We start from the raw sequence: 18,173 nt of genomic DNA on the forward strand, positions 1-18,173 counted from the left end.
TTTGCACAATCTCTTTGCATTTGTTAAAATTACTTTATTTTACTTTTTTCCCCAACTGGTCAAACAGTAGTAAATGTGATAAAGTTGTGGCCTCTTTGCAACTTCAGTAGTTAAATTATTTCAAATTTATGTAACATTTGCCAAATTGAATTACATTTTCTTGATAAGTTCTCTGTTATGATTTAAATCTTAGTTTGTAATTCATATCAGTACCTAAATATTTACACTCTTTGACCACAGGGTTCGCCCTGCCGCAGTGACAGCCAAATCTGGCTCTTTGTTTTGTGCTTTGGAAAATACAGAAAATATGTTTTATCCAGATGTTAATGTCAACATGAAATGTTCAGCCAGTTTAGATGAGTTTAGTTCCAGTGTAGTTCTTTAGCAGCTTGAGGCAGTTTCTGAATGTTCATGTCTGATATTGTATTAGTACTCACCAATACGTTGCAAGTGATGAACTCACTGACTACAAACCTGTACAAGGATCTGGCATTAAAACAGGACAGCCAAAGGCTAAGGTCCTGTTTTCTTTATTAAACAATTTTATGTAAAAAAAAAAAAAATTAAAATCTTACCACAGAAACTAAGGCATTTTCCAATAATGGCAATATTTTAGGTAAACCATAGTCATTATTCCGTGATGTCCAGTTTTATGCAAGATTAAATTCCCTTATTATTCCCTATTTAGTTTCAAAATTTCAAAATTGCTAACTTATGATAAAGAAATAATTTTTACCTCTTAGGCTGTGATATTAAAGCTAGAGGGCAGCATTTCACCCATGGGTTTGACGTTTTTCAAGAACTTGCGTCGGTTTGCCAGTAGGTGGCAGTGTGAAGGGTAATCAACATTTACCAGAATATAACTTCAATAATATTCTTCCATATTGACCACTTTCAGGAAACTATTTGTATCGCAATTGATTTAGATGTCTGTTGTTTCATTATTTTGGTATCAAAAATTACCTTCAAATTTAGCTTTTTTTATGTTTGTTTTATTTCATGTTTTAGGATTTATTCAGGCCTGCCATTAGTCACAGTAGATATCAAAGAAGAACAATATGCATTATATATGAACAGCACTTTGAACAGTGTCATGATTACTTTAGATTTTCAGCGTTGGCCTATTGATGAAGAGTTATAAACTTCAGAAATTCACTTGTGACTCTAAGTGACTCTATAAGTTTCTGTAAACAGATTCCCGGATGATATGAAAGGAACAAACGTTTTCCACCAACACTCAATAGTGCAAAGTTGCTGCTTTTCCACATACTCTTCTATGCAATACCAACTATTTTTTGTTGTTGAAAGAATTTTTTTTTTAATCAATTGTTTCTCATTGATGTATTACCAGATATATCATCTAATGGCTGTGGAATGGATAAAAGATGATTCCAAGATGCTGGTTTTTGGTGTATTTCTTGAACAACAAGGTTTCTAATATTTGTAGTACTCCATACCATCCTTGTCAGTGTCCATGGCAACAAGAAAATTTGGATGCATACCCAGCCATATATCTCTTGAACTGTTCAGTCCTGACTTTGCCTATATATATGTATATATATATATATATATATATATATATATATATATATATATATATATATATATATATATATATATATATATATATATATATATATATATATATATATATATATACATGTATTTAACTTAAGACAACTAATACACTTTATTCATATTTTGTTAAGATCAACACACATCTGCATGTTTTACTGAATAATATCCCTGTAAATCTCAGTTTCTCTGTAAATCTGTTTCATAGAAAATGAAGGGGCTTTGATGGCAACTAATAGTAGTATGTTTAGTGAACTAAAACTTTTTTACTCTCTTAAGATAATCTGCTACTCCAATAATCTTTTTACATATCTTTACTGTCTGTAGACAGTGCTGTAAATTAGTCATGGGCGTAGGTTTGCATAGGGACCATAGGGACATGTCCCTGCCAAAATTTTGAACCGACCTAATTGTCCCTGCCAATAATTGGATGTGAGCAACATGTTTATAATTTACAGCAGTAGTTGTTGCAGCAGTGGCTTCTTTTCCTCTCGCAGTTCCTCTGCCTGGTCTCTCCTGTCCCTTTCATGTAGCAGCGCATGGAACTGTGCTGCGCTGTTTAACTCCACTCTCATTGGTTGTTCTGCCTTAGGTTCCGCCTCCTCTCTCTCTGATTGGCTGTTTTCTAGTCCTGGCGTGCTTGGAGCACAAAATTGAAAATTTATTCACACTAGAATGCTGCGGTTACTACAATAAATATTAGGCTACAAAACTAGTCCCAATAAAAAAAAAATGAATATCATGTACACTAAAAAACAAAAACCTTTTTTTTTCTTTTATAAAGCGAAATATTCTGAGTCAGCCAGGAGTTCTGAAGACACAAAATGGGCAAATAAAGGCTGTAAGCCATCAACATTTCTGATTCTTATCCACAGCCAACTAAAAAAGAAAATGTGAGGGTTTCCTTTTTACCAATATTTAGTTGCTATTACTGTTTTCATTTTTTATGACTCTTTGAGAAAGTTCAGGTATAATTATTAGCAGGTGTTATTTCTCTTATAGAGTACAACAACAAGAAATCGGGCCTAAACATCTGCTGTTTTTCATTTAAAAAGCATAATTAGGGTTCCACATAATAATAGTTCTATTTTATTGACTATTTATACTTCTAGAAATAGGATAAAGACAAGAACAAAAAAAGGAAGAATATAAACATTGATTTTATCTTACATTGATTTCCACACAGTCTATAAGTAAATTAGTACAAACATTAATGTCTGGTAAAAATGCTGGAATCTGGCTGTTTATTTTGGATAATGTTAAATTACAGATAAGATAGTGTTATATTGTCTTTTATAATTGTTAAAAATTATTTTATATTTGAATACGGTACAATTAGGCTCATTCTTAGTGTTGTGTTCGTAGATGATTCCACTAAAAAAGAAAATAGACATACAGTAAGGAGCTATTTAAACAGTCAGACAGTAAGCAATATAGGACAATGATAAAAGGTTGTGTTACATTTAATCCTTTACTATTAAAATTGCACTTATACATTATATGATTATAGGAAACACAGATATCCAGTAATAATGATGCAGGGCAGCTTGTAGGTAAAGCAGCTGCCCTTCAGTGCTTCAGGTGATGTCTAAATAAACCAGGTGAAACTAAAATATTTCCACATGAGGAGTTCTGGATGGAGAATATTGACAGACAAAATTTTTTTTTAAATCTTATATATATATATATTGTATTTTTACAATTTTGGTATAATTACTGATCTAAGTTGATTGTTCTATAGGGGAAAGGGACATTTATTTTACATTTATATTATGTTTTATAGTCTCCATTCACCAGTTAATGATTAATCACATGCTAAATTAGTTGACGATTATTGAAATAAACTATTAATACGATTCATTTTTTCAGCCCTAGATAAAATACATAAAATGGGCTATACAGAGTAACTACAGCCCAGATGTTCAACTTTTATAGTGAAGTTAATATTTTATTGAATGTATTATTTTGCTGGATACAGAGAGAGCATAGTAGGTAAAATATAAGAGTGGGGTTTAACTCTGCACAATTGTATATCTTCAAAAGAAAATACTGTATTTACCTTCTCTATTAGTCATGCAAATGAAACCATTTACAAAGTGGAAAACAGTCCTAATTCCACATTCATCAGAGCCAGTGATACTTCAAACATTGATCTAGTGAGTGTAGTGCTTATAAAATTTTTATTAATGTAGCAAAATGATGCTTTTCTCTTTTAACAATGAATTCGTCTTATCAGTACGGATGCTCACATCGAGCATAAAAAAGGGCATGCATATTGCAGCACCAATGACACCCGACCAATAGTGTCCCTACCAAAGTTCAAATCAAACCTACGCCCTTGAAATTAGTGATACGCAAATCTGCACCACCAACAACAAAAGCTTTAATTAATACAGTTTCAATGTAAATGTACTTTTTGAAGAGACTGATAACTTGATCAAATGCTTGGCTTTCTGTTTATGAGTCCTAATGTTTTTTTATTGTAAACTAGCAAAAAAAAAACTCTTTGAAAGTTCTAGAGCAAAAGCTTAAGATCATTTTTTTATGTTGTGATGATGTTCCAATCAGTGTTTGGACTGGAAAGTAAATAATATTCTATTATGATACCATACAGTTGCTGCACATTCCACACAGAAAAGAGAAACCCGAAGACCTCTACGCCCTCAAGTGACTCCGCTTCAAAGGATCAGATACAGAGTGTGATATCCATTTCTAAACGATAGGGGGCGACAAATGTTCAGCCAGGAGGTTTTCTTTTCTTTCCAGGAGCCATTAAAACTATTAAACAATTGTAATTAAGTCGTCCGGACCTAAATTGAATATTACTAAAAATATATAAATGATGACGTTGACAAATAAAGTGAATGGGGAAATGTTTCATACTTCTTTTCTTAAGCAAAAATATGATAGATAGATAGATAGATAGATAGATAGATAGATAGATAGATAGATAGATATCCTAAATGAAAATGGTTTCTTTTTCATCCCTCTGTTATGCAAACAAGTTATCATTAACATGGATAAATTAATAGATAATGTTTTAATAATAAAATAGTCAAAAATGAATGTAATAATAATAAATACATGATAAATCATGTCAATAAATAACTTAATTCAATGCAAATTATATACTTAAAAAATAAACTCAAAAAACAAACTTAAAAAATAAAATCAACGCAAGGTCTAAGAAAATACTAGTTAGGTAATCGTTAAATACTGAATGTGGGCCAGTATTTTTAACAGGAAACACAGTTTATACAGCATATCTCAGTTTTATTTTGAAAGTTCCACCGGAAGTGTATAGTGTATATTCACGCGCGCTTAGCTACGTTCACACACAGACAGGGAATTCGCTGTCAAGAGGGTGGATGCCAAGAGCTGGTGAGCTAAGCTTTGATTAAGTTAACGTGTAGTTTAGATTTTTTGGTGGTGCTTTATCGAAGCTGTCGGATGTCCTCGCGGTTGAAGCGTTAGACCTTAAATAACTGTTTCCTGAGCGTCAGTATTAGCTTGTATTTTTCCCTCCCAGCGCCTACATTCGTGTCGCAGAGGGTTAGCTGATTAGCTAACAGTTGCTCGCTTAGCTTGGTGGCTAGCCTGCTTAGTACCGATACATTCCTCATGCGTCTATTATCGGACGCACCTCACTCAGCCAAGCGCACTTACGCTTTTCGCTTATGTCATAAAATAATATATCCGCTGGAACTTTAAAATTGTCTCCCTTCAGTATTTTAGATACACCCTAAGTTTGTGCTAATGTCGACAACCCATATTTTGGTACCCAAGACCCCCAGCATGATGCCTCGCTGATGAGGCGCCTCCTCGGTGGCTAGCAAAAGAGGAGCGGTTCGCGCTCTTGTTTATTTTTGTTGTCACTGCCACACACTGCCTCAGATTTCATCCACATCTTGATTACGTTTAGCCCAAGCTGAGCAGAAAATATGGAGAGGATGTGTCCTCCCCAGCAAGCGACTTAACTTGCCGTTGTGTCCGATAACGGACCTGGGCGATCACGGTCTGAAGTTATGTGCCACTGTCGGTAACGACCAACCGAGGAAAAAAACGATGTAGATTAACGTTATTCCAGCGGGTGACAAAGACTGGCGCTTTTGGGGTGTAGCGGTGTCGTTTTGTTCAAATAAAGTGTATTTGGTTGAATTTTATTTTTAGTACATCAGGCGGGTGTTGGGGCTTGGGGTGTCCACCGGGCGAGTGAACGGACCTAGCGGTGGAAGGGACCGGCTGTGTAGGCCGTGGCGTTCCGTTGTCAGCCCCTCTCCACGCGGTTGTCCTCCGCAGGAGCCTTCCCGGCGACAATTGGCGTTAAAAGGCCGTATTAATAGCTGCGACATAGTGTTCCCATGACTGGAGCCATGACATCCCAGCGAGTTTCGGTGAAACCGGCTTGTAGCGCTTGCGGGGATTCTCTTATACTCTCTGTCACCTTCCTGCTAAATAGTGATCTTGTCTCTAAATAAAAGTTGTTGTTTTTTTGTTTTTACAACAGATTCAATAGATTGTGTTGCAGTAAGCTAAATGTTTGGGGTTGAGCTGTTGTATTGGTTGCTGGGTTCTCCTGTGAGGGAACAACAATTATGTTCCAGGTATCTAGAATATAAAGCACAGTTATGAGGGATTTTTTTCCTTTCTACATGTCTATTGTGAAGATTTACAGAGAATCTCGTGGGACAGATCAGATTGCATGGATTGTTATTTATTATTGCGTGAGATGGGGCTGTTTTTTTTTTTGGAGTTGTCCTGCATTCTTCTCAGCCTTTGATATGACAATTTTCCTGTCAAAGCATTAGACTTAGACCACTTTATTAATCCCACCAAGGGCGGTTTGTGTTTAGCAGTACACTAGAAAGAAAATATAAATATAATCATGTAATAACATAAAAAAAAAAGATTATTAAAAAAATATGACATTGCCCCCATTCCTGTTGTAATAAGGTTGCAATACCTTTCTAGTAGTTATTATGAAGTATTTTCCAAAAATATCGGACAGTGGTCATTTGGAAGCTAACGGATTCCCAAAAATAACTTATTTTAAATGGGTCATAGAATGATTATATAGGGTCTCTGAATAGGGTGTGTAATATTGTTTGGGCTGAAAAATGGTATATCTGCTGTTCTATGAGCCCTAATGCAAGTCTGGTTAAGAGCCCCAGAATGAAACACAGGTTTTCTTCCTTTTATGGTACGCTCCTGAATATTTAGATGAGCTTTGTGCTGATTGGCTGGTTTACAACGAGCGAAGCTTCTGAGCAAAGACGCATCATAGCAACAAGCACTCTTTCATTGAAACATCGAATTGTTGATATGGTTGGGTGACCAGGCGTCCTCTTTTTCCCGGACATGGCCTACTTTTCATACCTAAAAAAATGTCCAGGGAGAATTTCAAAATCATCTGGGGTTTTGGTCGACTACAGTGCAGCAGAACCGAGCCGTCAGCTCTGGGGCTGGTCGGGGCTGGGGACAGAGCGACCGAACCCGACCCGGTGATGGTAGCCTGGACATTGCCTGGAATTCGCCCGTTTTATGGTTGAAGTTTAGAATTGTGAGAGTTGCAGAGAAAGGAGGTGTCAATGGGGTTTGAACTTCTCTGTACGTCCATTTCACCCATTGAAATGTCTATGACATCTATGACAATGTAAACTCGGTTTTGCATTCTATAAACCCTTTAAGCTAAAGCTGTGTCAAAACTACGCTAAGTAATTTACAACTGGCATGTCTGTAGAACAGAGTAGTCCAAAGATCAGCCCAGCGGCCATTGGCGACTAATGTGATAAATGTTTGGGGCTCCAACAACACTGAGAATACTACAAATTTGATGCTGATGGACATTAGATTTTATGAAAAATGTGTTAGATCAATTTAGAATTTAGCTTCAAACCTCAAGTATTTTAAATTTAATTGCCCCCCCCCCCTTTTTTTTAAGTGATCTTAAGTTTTGAAAGCTGGTAGATGGGGAAAATGGGTGTAGAGAAAGTAGAAAGACACGCGGCACAGTTGACCGGGCCAGGGCTTGGGCCGTGCTCCTAAGCAGCATGGGCATACCATTTTCTTAAACTTGGCTTAATACTGCAGTATAAAGACAAATTTTAGAGTTGGATTGAAATTTTTTTGATACGTAAAATATGTTTGTATCTGAGCCCAATGCTGGAACGGATCAGCTGGACCCTTCACAGCACCACTGTAGAGCCTTTGTTCGCATAATGTTTGAACTGCGGAAAAATATTTAGTATTCTCACTAATAAACACTGTAGAGCCTTTGTTAGCATAATGTTTGAACTGGGGAAAAATATTTAGCATTCTCACTAATAAACAGATTTACTTGAAAACTGCAATATTTAGAAAGTACCTTAGCTTTCCTACCAAATAAAAATACCAATACATGTAATAATGTTGTTATAACCATAATACTTTTTTTTAGACCATCTCGATAAATATTGTTGAATTTCATGCATTATGAAGTTACACATTTCATTGCCTAAAATCCGCTTTTGAAATTTGGGGGGGGGGATCCCCCTTATATGCTAGAGTGTAGGGGGATCTATATATTTTTGGGGGGATTATTTGTTAATCACTACAGGTCTTAAATGCTAGTCATACCTCAGATTAAAAGTTGCTTGCATTTGTAACCTTTTGTCTTCCTAGCTGTTGTTTTAGCCGCTCTCTCTTGCACTTACCTTTGCTTGATCTCTTTTTCTCACTTTTGAGTTAAAGGAACTTTTTTTTTTTAAGGATGGAAACCTTTCCAAGGAAAAAACTTGGAAGTTTACGTACGCAGCTTAATATATTCTTACCTCAGATCAATGCATATATATGCAAAAAGTGATATTGACACCTGTTGGAGGATCAGCGGTATCTGGGTCAATCCCAACATAACTGGGTTCGGCATCGCTTTTGATTTGTGTTTTTTTTTTTTTTTTTTCAGGAGTTGGTTTCTCTGTTGATATAACCATAGATTAGCATTTTAGCCAGCGATTCATATTTGGAATATTTTATAGGTTAAACACATTAAATATGATTACCACTGGCTTGTTAGCTAAAAGCTAAACTATGCTCTAAGAGAAGAAGAAAAAAGAAAAGAGTGTGCACCACTGAGTAGCAGAGATGGTCTTTTAGGTCTAAATCCAAAAACATTCACATTAGAAGCTACACATCACAATGATTTTTTTTAAAAGGGAATTTCCCGCATTATGAAAACCGTATTTGTGGGGAAGGATCAGATAATGCACTATTCCTGATATCCCGCTGTGAATTTCAGCCGATGCATTTCAATTTTCTTTCATAATATGAGACTCTTAATTATTCCAGCATAGATCTTGGGAGTTTCTTGGGGTTATACTGATTGCAGGGTTTTTATTTTGTGAAGTGGTGAAAGGCGATGTTTTGTAATTTGGAGCCTCGCTTGCAATTTTCAATTTTTATTTAAGTGGGGGGAATATGCTAACATCAGGGGACTTGATGCCACAACCTTTTTGCTGTAGGAGGGGACGTTAACTATAGTAGCATACAGGTACTCCAGGTACCTCCAACTGTCAGAAAGTATGGCTATCAGGTTGCATGATCTGTCTAAATGACCCTTAGGTATGAATGTGTGCAAGTTTGGTTGGTTGTCGCCTTTCTCTGTGCCTCCCTGTGATGGATGGTGATCATCCAGGTTTTAACATGTACACAGTACCCACACCCTCCTAATTGATGGCTATGTTTATTCCACTGTTTTGTTAATGTTCAGATTATATCTATTTTATTGACTTGCACAACAGGTATTAGACTTAATTTAATGTAACAGTTCATAAACTGTATGTAGGTCATGGCTGGCAATTGATGTCGAACAGAAACATGACTTTTTGGCACAAGGTAAAGCTGTTTAAGATTGGAGAGTTTCCTTGTTTTTGTTGGGTTTGACGCACTTTTGCACCTTTATAAAAAGCATGGCTCTATAAAATTCCCATTTCTGTTTAAACCCAATGTGTTTATTGCCACTGTCCTCTAAAAGGTCAGCCTAATGTAGTTGTTGGACTGCTGTTCAGCCTCCATTGGGCTTCCTCTCCTTTTAGTGTTGTCATATTTTTCCAGCAGCGTGTGATAGGTCTGGAAGTGACACTTTTCCTCAGTCTAGCATTCAATCCGGATGCATATTTAAGGAAGTCAACATAGTCACAAGATTACTGTTTGTGCTGGCCTCGGGTGGAGCTCCAGGGATGCTTCCTTAAACAAAGCAGCCTTCTAGTGTTATTATTGGTACAGGGTTTAAGATTATACAGGTGAGTCCTGCAGTGTCTTCTCTTGTTGGAGTAGAGGGGAATGATTCAGGGTATGTTGTTATGCCCAATTCCTTAGCAACACGAACCTGAATGTCCTGATTTTACTGTAGTTACTGCTCTGAAGCTAGCTGTTTTATCAACAGAAGCTGAGTTTTCTTATAAGACCTCTTCCACCAGACATTGTATTAGATAAGTATTAGAAAAGTTGTTATTTATTTAGTTATTCTCAGTTTCCACCAGGTTGAAAAAGTGACAGCTGCAGTGTTTTATCAGGTTTGCAATTAAAGTAATATTGAACATCCCATAAAAGTGTTTAGTTTAGCTTGATTTGTATTGCCAAAGCCACCTTAGTTCAACTACATCATCGAAGTTTCATACGCTCCTTGTTTTGATCTTTTTTTTTTTATCGCACTTGTGTGATACTAACCTCTTTAAAACTGAAAAGAGTTTGACTCTTACCAGCTTGTTCAGTGCCCTGCAGAAGCCTTTCTGATGCCTTTTCTCTTTTTTTTTTAAAGAAGTCACAAACTTGAAACTATGTTTTTAATACTTCAACTCTGAAATTGAGGAAAAGTCGTACATGCATGTACACAGTCAAAAGCATATCTTCCCTTATTTACCGTTTCCCAGAGGGGCGCATGTAAGAACATCAAAAAGGCCGACCATGTTTCCTCAAAAAAATTTTAACCCCCCATTATCCGTTTTTCTTGTGATAAAACTTAAAACGTTTCTTGGCACCACTTCATGTAGGCTAGAGGTTTATTGCTTATCCACTGCTTTAAGTTGCATCTTTGGGACAGAAGTTTGTCCCAAAGTCAGAAATTTGTCCTACACTGTGATATTGTTTTTAGGGCAAACCTTATATGAAGATGTCAGAATCCTTTGGAACTTAAAGTGAATGCATGTCCCATCAGATTATTTATATTTAGAGCAAATGGTTGAGATCTGGTGATCTATCTTGTTAAGAATAAATAGTATCATGTGGGATCAGTAACATATGCTGGGTTTCTCTCATTTAGTTGCAGATAAATGTGGTTTTGGTAGAGATTATTGCTTCTTTCCGGTCATCATCGATAAATTACCCTCCGAGATTACCTTTCCACCTCTGTATCACCTCCCTTATATCTAAAGGTTCTAAGGAAAAGAAGAGGAAATGGGAATGAGAGAGGAAATATTGTGTCTTCATGGTTCAGTATAAATACTTCTATGTCGCTGAGAGAGGGGATATCTGTGTGAAGGTGTTTCACCTTTCACATAATAAAACTGCAGAGTTGAAGGTATCCAAAAAAGTCTTCTGATGTAAGATTGTGTTTTTGTTTAGTGTTGAAAGGACATCGGTGTGTTACCTTGGTATACATTCCAAATAATCCCTGAAGCCTTTCTTATGTCAAATATCAAACACACTTTTAACAATTCCTGGGATGAACTCCTCATTCCTAGTCACAGATGTTAATGCAAAGGATTAGATGTTTTTCAGGAAAGTGCTTTATAATGACTCACCTCACTTTGGTAGTATTGTAGCTAATAGAATTAAACATATTTTCTGGTGACCTGTTTTTTTTTTTTTCAGTAATCAGAGAGTTAACTCGGGGCAGAGTAGGGTGAGATGGACCATTCATCGATACTTGCTTCCGATTTTAAATGGGACTGGAGCCAATCCCAGACTCTTTGAATGTCGCAAGCCCAGTTAGAAAACCTCAGATTGGGGAGAGCTACACCTCTTTGTTTCTCTTGGACTTAGAAATTATTAATTCTGATTCTCTGTCTTTTATCATACCAGATAAATTGTGAGAATGCCTTATCTAGATCTAGGAAAACTTTGTTTGGTATCCACAATGGTACCGTCTGCAAAGAATAAAGCAGCCTGGGGAGAATGCTAATCCTTATAAGACTGATTCTGCACATGCAGGAAAGGGAAAAGTTGTCCCACATATCAAGGTCATTCTTAACTGTCTGATTGTGGATATAAAATTAAGTCTCCTTAGGTTCTCATCATTAGTAGCTAATAGGTCCTCAATTGAAGAAACTCGGCCCTCAGCTCCGTCCAATTTTCCACAGTTTCCTTCCACCTGGATCTTCATAGTTTATGATGTGTGCAGGCGTAAATCACGTTTTCTGTTCTCTCCTCATAAATGCAACTGGTTTCCTAAACTTTCACAAAAGAAGTGTTTGTGAGACACATGCAAAAAAAGAAGCCAGTCCAGATAGTGAAGCAGCGAGAGGGTTTACAGATAAGAGGGGGTGAGGGCTTGTGGCCTGGGAAATCTCCCTCTCGTTTCTTTGGAGACGGGCTCAGTGTTAGCTTGTGGTTGGCTATTTGCCCCACAGTCAAATGTCCTATGAGAAATGCATGACTGCTTGTGCATTAGAGATGACCAAACACTGTAGAACAAGAATCAGGGCAGCTCTCTTAGAAGCTGATGCTTATCTTTATTAACCAGTGCTGTAAATACTGTAGGGTTTATGCTTCTACAGTGTGATAAGAGTTCAGGGTCAGCAAGACCAAGAGCTAGCGGAGTTAATAAAGGCATAATCCTCAGCGACTGGGATTTTAAGAGAGTTTGAAGAAAGTTCTGCAAATATATATCTGTACTTCTGTTCTGGCTAAAAATATAGCTCCCTGGTGGCTGGAATGCAACACAGTCTGTAGCTCGAGAATGCAGCTTGCTCAATATAGGCTAAGGGAAGCATTTTCATCCCCATAGGCTACCAGCAGCCCTTCATGAATGGAACTTACGTCAGCCTTTTTATCACTGCTCTCACTTGTTGAAATCCACTGGTTGAGCACGCTAAACACGCGCTATTGTACAGGTATGTAGAAAGGATATCGGAGCTTATCCTGTTTTCTCATACTTAAAGACTTTTATGCTTTATTCATATCAATGTCAGTTCAAATATGATGGGTTTAAGAAAAATCGATGTGCTGTTTTTAAATTGATCTTTAGTTTGAATGGCCATTTATCGATTCATAAAACTCTAAAAACAATCCTTTTTATTTCTTTTTTCCCACCATTTAAGCAAAAACTTTTTGAGACAGTCAAAGGAGTCAAAGAGTGTCTTGAGTTTACAGAGAGTTTGTAGCTACTTTATTTGCACAGCCTTACTTGCAAGGTCCTACATTTTTATTTGCTAGGTCATTTTTAAATGTAAATACATTGAATTAAGTTCTTTATGTGATTATTCATATTTTTACCAATGCACCAAGTTAGTTGGATTCCACTATTTGTAGCTTTAGTTCTTCTAAAGTATGCACTCCATATCCAAGTAAAGTTAGTACTGCGTGATCCTTAAGGAAATTTTAAATGGATAAAGTGTAGCTTGACCGTTACTAAAATAATGTAGGTTTGGTTTTGGATAAGAGAAGCGTCAAGAAACTAATTTTTAGTTCCAGGGTTTAAAATCAAGAATCGGATCAAAACAGGGTTAACTGTTGGAGCAAAACCAAACCTGAGAGAAAAACGTAAACCATATTCCAGAATAAGCACATTGACTACAGAATATGTGTTCTTGTTTAATATTTGATAGAAGCCAAGGCCTTTTGCTTCTTCTTAAAAAGTCATGCAGCTGCATGTGCAAGTCTGTTTTTTTTTTTTTCCTATGCATTGGTATGAGGAGAATGGGACTTCCACAATATGCTCCAGGCAAGAAGGAGCCCGGCTCAGCTCCTGTCACACAGTTGTTCATGGCACTTGTCCTGTCATTTGGACCGACCTCCTTGACCTGTCTGCTGATTGCCTTAAATGTGACTTATTCTGTGCTCTGAATTTCCCCATTAAAACAGACCCTGCCAAATATTCAAACTTTGCTATCCAAAAAACAGTTACTACACTGATGCATATCTGTCCTGTTCTCGATACTGTGGCAATGTTTCACAGCTAATGTTAGTTTCTGCTTCTTTGCTTTTTTTGTGCTTGTTTCAGTCCACATGAAGAGGCTTCTGGGGTATTGCATTCCATTGCTTCATTGACAACAGATGTAGAGAAGTTTTTCTTTTTTCTTTTTTTTCCCACTTTGAACTGAACCTTTTGCAGAATCTAAAAACAGTGCAGTGTGGATTCTAGGGCAGCTGTTTTGCCCAGGAAGGCCAAAATAGACTTCATGAGAGACCTAATGTTGTGCCTGTGGTTAAATCATCTTGGGGTTTGTGTGTTTGCCTTACAGTCACAGATGGATAAGAAGCTGTCAGCATTTGGAACAGCTGACCCATCCCCACCTATAAAGCCACCTTCGTGTCTCATGAAATTGGCTCACATAAGTCCAGCTACCCAAAACTAATCCCACTGCGTTTCCAACAAAGGAAGTTATCCTGAAGTTTCCATAATCAGACCTGGAAACTGGGTTACGCTGCTAATTTTTTCTCGAGATGCATCCCAATGTTCTTTTAGGTCTAACTTGGGCTTTTCTTTCTTTTTTGGAGGACTAGTTATAAAAAAAAAAGGGAACGGCCTATTTTCGACACATGAATAGACAACTAAACTGCCTTTTTCAAAACAAAATCCCTGACACATCGCGGATAACAAAACTTTTAGAGGAAGCTTCAGTTAAACCCCATTTTGAGGGAGTGTGCTCTGGAGCTCAAGAGTGTTTAAGTTACATTCTACATTCGCTTGTTTTGTTCTCATCCTGGAAAAGCTTGTAAACTGGTCTCTGATGAGTCAAGAGGTCTTGCGGAGTAATAGGATTTTATTATGTATTTTAAGAAAGGGAGTTTGAGGTAATTTGAGAACTTCTGCTAAAGTAATAATTTCCTTAGTTAAATGGTTAATTAAAAAAATAATCAAAAAGTAGGGATGAAAGTTATCGATTAATGAGATAATCTAAACTTTAACACAGACTCATTATTTGAGAGGTGAATGTTTTCTAAAAAAATTGACTTTTCTCTCATATCAAGAGGGTCTTTCCTTAATGTGAAAGGATGATTTTATTCCCAATATACTAAAAATAAACAAACACATGGTTATTTTTTAACCTTTTTATAGTACAAGCTCTATTAAATACAAACTAATATACTTGTTTATACCAATAAACAAGCAGCAATAAGCCCTTTTCTAATGCATTTTGCAATTAAGATATAATATAGCAAAACAGAAACTGGTTAAGCCACGAAAAAATAATATATTTCAATTATTGAATTGTAGACTTAAATATACCAAAATTTGTGAATAAATTTACAGTTTGGTCTCTCTTATTACATAATTTTAAATAGTATATCTGATATTATAAGTTACTAAGTACTTGAGTAACTGTTTTTCCAAATACTCTTTGACTCCTTGAGTAATTTCTTGGATGGCTACTTCTCACTCCTCCTGAATTAAAGTTGGAATGTAAATGTAATATTTGAGTTAAAACCTGTTGAGTTAAACCCTCATTGATTGATTTGGCTTGCTAATGTTGATCTATCCCTAATATGCTAATAATGTTATCTCCCCCCAATATTAATATTATGGATAGTGTGTAAGGGATTCTATTTGAAGGAGTTACTATGGTGGTTCTGAAATAAGTAAGAAATTAAATAGTAATTCATAATCTGATCTGGAGGAAGCAGAGAATTAAAGTGGCCCAAGCATAAATCCCAGATTAACGCCCCTGAAATTATACATTTCCTGATATGCAAAATTACCCCAGTCGATGTAAAGAAAATTGGCTGATGAGGGTCTGCTATGATGACTTGTGCATATCTAATTTGTTAGGATGTGTTGAAATACATTTTTAAGCTTGTCAGTAGAGTTCCACTACTTTAGAGTCACATGTTAGTTGTCACAGTTGTACACCTATATGATAAACAAGAGGAAATCATTCTTGGTACTGGATTTACTGCATACCCATATCCCCTGTAACTCTATGCTTGACATATTCTTTTTTTTTTTTTGGTGGCGACAGGGAGCTTGACGCTGGAAACTTAAACCCTCCTCCTGTTAAAAGTTTAGCAGCTGACATGTATGGCGAGTGGGGGAAATAGTGCTAACATTAGCCCCAAGCAGCTCCAGTTCAAGGAGGGATATTGAAGTGGGCTGGCACTGATCCAGTGCATCCAAACCAACACTTCCATCACACGTTTGTTTGGGTGGGACGTATAATATAGTTTACTCTGCCGCTGGAGGCTGGCGGCTACCAGAGCCAGCCTGAGAGGCCAGGAGACATCATTAATATTGATAGCATGTCTTCTTGTTATGCTATAACCTCTGTTTACAAGGTCTTGTTGCCAGGCCGGAAATGTAGACCACTGACACTTTCTAATGAGGTTACCCAAATAAAGGGGTGTAGAGTTCTTTCAGAACAGGGATCCTGCTCTGCTTAAGCTTAATGGACCGTGACTTGCTTATATTGTTACTTCTAGCTGTCCAAAGGTGAAACAAAGGCAAAGATTTTCACTTACTTAATCGAAAAAACACATGAAACAGAATTAAATTACTGTGAACCATATAATAAAACAAGACTCGTCTATTTGTTTTAAGGTTTGATATTATAAATGTTATGGAAGTTAAAAATGTTGAAGTAGAGATGAATTTAGAGACAATGAAAGTGCTAAAACTCCAAGCTTTTCATGGGGATTTACTTTATCTTTCTTTAAAAAAAAAAAAAAAAAAAAAAAAAAACTATGTATCCCAGACAATTGCTTTGATTAATATTTTTTTATGAATCATTTGTGATTTGTGCTTAAACCCATAACAGCTGTTAGAGGGCAAATGATGCTGGTATCTATTATTTATAGATGTTATAGGATTGCACTAATGTGGGATTGTTGCACCCTTAATTGGAAGTATCCTTACTAGTGTGTAGTTTGTTTGCTCTTTATGCTGTCTCTCTGTACTTGATGAGTTAACATTACTTAATCTTTCTTCTTATATCATTATCTTGGGATACGGAAGATGACGCTACCATATTTATCTAGAGAAAGCATTGGATACAGAGTTCATCACTCCAGGCTAGGTATGGCCTGGTTTATTGTTTACCCTGCAAAGGCTGATATCCTATTAACTATGTAAACCAGCAGGCATTGTGGGGCACCTTGCAGATACTCGCTGCGCCTGTAATCCAAGGGATTAAGAAGCCTGCACTCTTGCGCCAGATAACTTCTCTGAGCCTTCTTTGGAATTGCACCTGAGTTTGCTAATCTTTTAAATTGAATTTAAAACCATCCTGCTATTTTTTTTGTCAATTGTTTGGCAAAAGAAAATACTGATTTTGCAACCAATGCCTCATCTGGATTTCTTAATTTTGTTGTTAGTTTTAAAATACCTAGTTTTGCTCTAAGATGGCCGTTATTTGCAGTCGAACTTGTTGATATTGCCCAAATCCCAATGATGGATCTATTATATCTGTTGTACAGCTACAAGAGATCTGCTGAGTGAATGAAAAATAGCTTTTGTTGATGAAATGTAACCTGAAGCGTTGCATTTATTTGTTATTTGATCCTCATGTTGTCTAAATATATGATGACACTGATGTGGCACATCAGACCAGCACTTATTGGATTATTTGGACAATTAATCACAGGCAGACCTAGACAACCATCTGGGTAAAGTGTGTCTCTAAAATGCTTATCCTTAAGGAACTTTAAAAGATGATAATCGAGGTGCAAAGTTAAGCTTATGAAGTGTTAAAGTGAAAAGAAAAAAACCCTGCCCCATTCCTTCAGTAGGTTTCCATCAGCTCTGATCCTGCACTCAGTCAGTGGTCCCACAGATAAGGGTGGGCTGATCTTATTTCTTGCTTGCCGTTTGTGAACGGAAGTGAGGTTTAGAGATCAGGAGGGTTTCTGGGGGAGATGTGTAATAGAAGCTGCTGCACATGTGGGGCAGCAACACAGCTGTTTAGCCCACAGTGGGATGATGTTATCTAGTTGGGGGTAGTTTTTTCCTTTTTCTTTTTTTTTTTAAACTTTTATCCAAACATGGAAACCTCAGCATGGTGCTAAAAGATAATGGTCTGCTTTTTACTGACTCAAAAAGTTTTGCAAGCGCATGCTTATTTATGTATTATTTATGAAAGATTTGGGGTTTGCTATTATTAATAAAACCTTTTTGTTCTTTTTAATTCTACCTCACCCATATAAATACAGTACATATGTTTGTAAATTAGGCCACAAACTGTTGTTGGAAAATTCAAATTAAATTTCAGTTTAAAAAAAGGAATGACGTGGAATGTTCTTTGGTTTAGACAGTGCAAAGTATTTGACATCTATTCAAGTAAAGAGGCCTCAGGGATATGGACAAGCCTGACAGAATAGGAGGATTGTGACTCCCACTATGAATAACTAAGACTACACAGTGTGTTCCAACAATGGTGTCTAGCAGGAATGTCTCTTTGCTGCTGTGTTCT

The 18,173-nt window shown here is 36.6% G+C and overlaps 1 protein-coding gene across 1 annotated transcript in view; it reads left to right on the plus strand.

Annotated features, from left to right (window-relative positions):
• Positions 1–4,860: 4,860 nt before the first annotated feature.
• Positions 4,861–18,173, plus strand: part of LOC119781947 (granule associated Rac and RHOG effector protein 1-like) — a 37,456-nt gene continuing 24,143 nt past the window's right edge. The window contains exon 1 of the mRNA XM_038282603.1: positions 4,861–4,956. The gene's annotated coding sequence lies outside the window, so the exon portion shown is untranslated. The remainder of the gene's footprint in view (positions 4,957–18,173) is intronic.

This window comes from Cyprinodon tularosa, unplaced genomic scaffold (assembly GCF_016077235.1).
Source record: "Cyprinodon tularosa strain WSP-4 unplaced genomic scaffold, ASM1607723v1 ctg186, whole genome shotgun sequence".
NCBI lineage: Eukaryota > Metazoa > Chordata > Actinopteri > Cyprinodontiformes > Cyprinodontidae > Cyprinodon > Cyprinodon tularosa.